Source organism: Peromyscus maniculatus, chromosome 4 (genome assembly GCF_049852395.1).
Source record: "Peromyscus maniculatus bairdii isolate BWxNUB_F1_BW_parent chromosome 4, HU_Pman_BW_mat_3.1, whole genome shotgun sequence".
NCBI classification, from domain to species: Eukaryota; Metazoa; Chordata; class Mammalia; order Rodentia; family Cricetidae; genus Peromyscus; species Peromyscus maniculatus.
The window spans coordinates 152,368,945-152,374,361 of NC_134855.1; positions in this window are offsets into that span (position 1 = coordinate 152,368,945).

A 5,417-nucleotide genomic window follows, 5' to 3' on the forward strand; every position below is an offset into this window, starting at 1 on the left:
ATTTCACTGACTGCCAACTGACCAGACCCAGCGAATACTCAGAAGAGCCTGACCCCAGCCTGCAGTTTCTCCAAACTTTTGTAGTTTGAGCACCTGTATTGAATTCTCTATCTACATGGCCATCTGAGGGTGGTCTCTGGGTCTCATGGCCATGGAAGGGAAGGTTCTATCACAGTTTACAGACGTGAGTGTTGTGGGTGGCCATCAGAACACTCTTTAGTTTACAGGCTCTTGTCTTAATTAACTGGTCAGCTGTATCAACCTTAGCTCTGCAAATGCGCACTTTCTCCAGATAAAAGGAACTCAAGCGGGCAGAAACAGAACTGTAAAATCTTAGCCCATGCTGTCTGCTCAGCCCTATCACACTCCGGCAGATGTCCTTCACAGAGCAGGGCAGCAGCCAGCTTACGTCAGGTGCCTGTTAAAATCCCAAATTTTTAGCGCCTGTTCCTCTTTTCTTCCTTCAAGAGAACACTCTCTAGGGTAGAAGTGGACGAGAGAGACCTCAGAAAGGTTAGAAGCTCAAAATGGCATTGAGTCAGGAAAATCATGATTCTTTATAACATACTTACAATGCTCCCGCCTTCCCCTGAATTTGGGAGCATAGTGCTCCATGTTGGGTCAGGAAGTGGGGAATTCATTCTTGGTCCCTGGTTTCTTTCATTTGTTAATCTTAGCATTTTCATGTTCTCTCCCTCTCCCCACTTCCCCCTCCCCCCCCTCCCCCACCTCCATCTGCCACACAAGTGCATGACATCTCTGTGCAGAAACCCAGTTTTTGAATGAAAGTGAAAAAGGCAATCGCTCCTTGCCACTCACCTCTTGGTTAAGCAAACAAAAAAACACACCCTTGTAAATGCCAACCTACTGAAAGTTTCTTTGGCAGATGTTTTTCCTGCCACTTCTTCACTGGTTTTCTGCTAGAAAATCCTCAGTTCATTTTCCTAACAACCCTGCAAGTCCCATGATTAAGGTAGAGTTCGGGGTCCAGGATCAGACTGGGTTTATTCAACAGGCGTTCAGCTCAAATGCAAATGTTAAACCAGAACCCCAGCTGGGTTACAAGGAGGTCTCTGAAGTTGAATGGGGATAAGCTTTTATTAAATTATGCGCCCAGTGTGCTTTTTATTATGAGTATTATGTACATTACCCTAGTCAATTAATTTCAACAATCTTCGGCTCCAAGACAATTTTGCTGCTTTGTGTAAAATGGACCAAGCAGTTGAGCCTCTGAAAGGGCATTCTTTCGGTCTATGAACCTCAGACATGCTGTGAGTCACAGAAGGTCCCGCCTGGGGTCCTTGTCCCTGCCTCACCTCTCCTTCAGTCCTCCTGAGTGACTCCCTCAATACACAGAGACACATTGCCTCCCACTGTGGAATTCCTGGGTTAGCCTAACAGAACAAAGGGAAGAAGGCTTGTGGGTGGTGAGCCAATTGCAGAGACCTTGGCAAGCCTGGTTCCTGAATAGTCCGCAAATGGCTCAACCAGACCACCTCATCCACAGTGGGAAACGGCCCTCCAAGACCAGGGTGAAGATTCTGACAAGCATTACCTTTGTGCCTACTGTGTGCTGAGCCCCTCAAAGGGCAGGGGCTCCACACCAAAAACTGTAGTGCACAGTAGGCCCCCTGTGTTAGCCAGGGCAATCCCATTTTGGAAAGTGCCTCCATTTTGATTAAATGGGTGACAGGAATTTGGTTTTCAGAACCAAAATAGCTTGTTTCTCTAGATTCTTCAGCTCTCAGCTCTATCGACCCCCAGTAATGGTGGCCAGGAGAGATGGTTATCAATCACCTGACATTCTTTAGCTGACTACTCACTGGTTACCCCTAGCAACAGGCAACTGAAGGCCAAAACAGGAAACTTCAATCTCCGTCCCACCCTCACCCTTTTCTGCCCTTTAGCGCCCCCCCCCCCAGCCTGGAAGCTTTGATCCTTAGGGACACTCAGCTTCTGCAGGCTTGTGGGTCCCCTGCCCTGGAATAAAAGTCTGTGCTCTCATAGCCACTTGCCTTTGTCTCTTTTTCCAGTCTTACTCAAGGTCTATCTGAGTACAGGAGCTGTGTGAGACAACATGACAACCCAGGAAAGAAAACCGACTCTCAGCCTACTATCCTTGACCCTAGAAATGAATTCTAGCTTCTCTGTGCCTCGGTTTCCTCACCTGGAAAAATGGGGTAGTGACAGTGTCAGCGGTGGAGTTGTTATAAGCAGCAAGTTCAAGTTTGGAGGCAACTGGAACAGAACAGGGTTTTTGCATTCTGCTTTATGACTTGGGAATAAACTGAGCCTGGTACGGGTCTTCCGATGGTGAGTGACAGGAGTTAGAGGATGGAGAGATGAAATGCAGATGGCCCAGGAGGAATCCTCAGAGGAACCAGCCACTACACCTGATAACTATGCACACAGGCATTTGCAAGGAAATGGTCTAATGCTTAACCGATGTTTGCAGCACAATTTAGAAATAAATATTTGTCTTGTTACTGATAGCTGAATTTAACAAATACAGTGTAAAGGTATCCTCTGCTTCTGGAAAATCTCAGATCACAGTTTGTATCAAATTATAGGACAAATATCAAATGTAGATAAGACAGAAGCAGCTATTGGGATGAAACCCTTCCTTAGCACTCAGTCTTTTCCCTTGGTGATTGGTACAATACTTGTCACATATATGCTTGGGGGTGGAGAGTTAGTATTATCATTCTTCATTTCAACAGACTAGGTTCCATGACAGCAGGAACAGTGCCTGTCTCTTTAAGTTTCATATATCCTTGGCTTAACACAAGTTTGGCACATACTAGACAATTTCTTGGATGGACAAATGGATGGATGGATGGATGGATGGATGGATGGATGGATGGATGGATGGATGGATGGATGATGGATGGATAGATGATAGATGGATAAGAGATGGATGGATGGATGGATGGATGGTGAAGGATGGATGGATGGATGGATGGATGGATGGATGGATGGATGATGGATGGATGGATGATGGATGGGCATATAAGGAATGAGTGGATGATGGATTGATGGATGGATAAGGGATGGATGATGGATGGATGGATGGATGGATGAATGGATGGATGGATGATGATGAATGATAGGTGAATAGATGATAGATGGATAAGGGATGGATGGATGGATGGATGGATGATGATGAGTGATGGATGAATGGATGATAGATGGATAAGGGATGGATGGATGAATGAATAGATGATGAAAGATGGAGGGATGGATATATAAGGAATGGATGGATGGATGGATGGATAGTGGATAGATGATGAATGGACAGACAAGTAATGAATGGATGATGGATTGATGGATAAATGGACTGATATATGGGTGGACAGATGAAGAGATAAAAGTAAAAACTTACATCTTGGGACCAGTGCACTGGTATTTTGCATTCTAAATGGGGACATTCTGGCGTGTCATAAGGTCTAACAGTTCTTAGTGCTTAATGTGTGGCACACTGCTTTGTCACGGTCAGCTGTGAGACATTGTCAGTAACAGCCCCAAAGTTTCACACTGACTTAGTTTTTCCTAATTACACTGAATTAAAAATCTTCCTTTAAAAACATTTTACACTCTGCTTCAAAGACAAGCATGGAGGTGCACACCTGTAATCCCATCTCCCAGGAAACTAAGGGGAGGATTGCCACAAGTTCAAGGCTAGCCTGGGCTACATAGCAAATTCCAGGCTGGTCTGGGCTACAAAGTAAAACCCTAGTCTCTAAACAAAAGTAAGAGTAAGAGCTTGTTCAAAAGAGATAGGGGCTAGGCAAGGTGACCACAGCATTCCAGACAGAAAAGATCTCAAGTTTGATGCCAGCTTCAGCTGCATGGTGAGACCCTACCTCAAGATACATACATATACAATACATGCATACATATACACATACATACATACATATACACATACATACATACATACATATACACATACATACATACATATACACATACATACATACATACATATACACATACATACATATACACATACATACATACATACATACATATACACATACATACATACATACATACATACATATACACATACATACATACATATACACATACATACATACATATACACATACATACACACATATACAAACAGGATGGGATATAGATTGATTTTCTTTCTATCACTGTAATAAAATACCATAAGAAAAGCAACTTAGAGGAGAAAGGGTTTGTTTCAACTGATCACTTCCAGAAAGACGGAGACCATCATAATGGAAAACGCATGGCAGTGGGAACAGGGAGCTGGCTGATCACACTGTCTGCCCACAAGAAGCAGAGAGAGAACAGGAAGTGGGAAGGAAGCTGGCTGATCACACTGTCTGCCCACAGGAAGCAGAGAGAGAACAGGAAGTGGGGAAGAAGCTGGCTGATCACACTGTCTGCCCACAGTAAGCAGAGAGAGAACAGGAAGTGGGGAAGAAGCTGGCTGATCACACTGTCTGCCCACAGGAAGCAGGGAGAGAACAGGAAGTGGGGCCAGGTTACAGACCCTCAAAAACCTTCCTCAGTGACATACTTCCTCCATCAAGGCTACACCTCTTCAAGCTTCCATAGTGCCACCAAATAGCACCCACAGCTGGGGACCAAGAGTTCAAACCCATGAGCCTATGGGGGCCATTTCTCACTCCAATCACAAGTTTGGCATCTGAACTAGTGTAAAGAGTAAAACAAGCCTCTTAGTTTTTGCAATATAGCCGAGATCTTTATTGCTCACCAAATACCCATTCACTTCCTAGTACTTCCTAGTCTCCTTACAGCGAATTAGATCCATGTGACCATTCCCAGCCAATAGGCTGAGAGCAGGAAAGATGCTTGTTACTTCAAAGCCAGTGCATGTGATAGATGGCATAGGACTTTCTAGACAGCATCACTACAGAACAGCAGAGCCTCTCTTGCCTCTCACCATTAAAGACTACAAAAGCCAAGGCCCTGTGAGCCCATGCTGGATGTATGAAGCTGAAGAAAACCATTGCAGAACTGTGGACAGTGATATGGCAGACATTCTTCTGCTAAGAGTCTTGGATTTTGCCGGGCGTTGGTGGCGCACGCCTTTAATCCCAGCACTCGGGAGGCAGAGCCAGGCGGATCTCTGTGAGTTCGAGGCCAGCCTGGGCTACCAAGTGAGCTCCAGGAAAGGCGCAAAGCTACACAGAGAAACCCTGTCTCGAAAAACAAAACAAAAACAAAAAGAGTCTTGGATTTTAGGAAAGGTTTCACTGAAAACATTTTGTAACCATTAAATATATTTTGCCTGCAGGAAAAAATATAGTAGATATTAATGTACTGTAATGGCTAGTTTTGTGTCAACTTGACATAAGCTGTGGTCATCTGAGAGGAGGGAGCCTTAATTGAGAAAATGCTTCCAGAAGCTCAGGCTG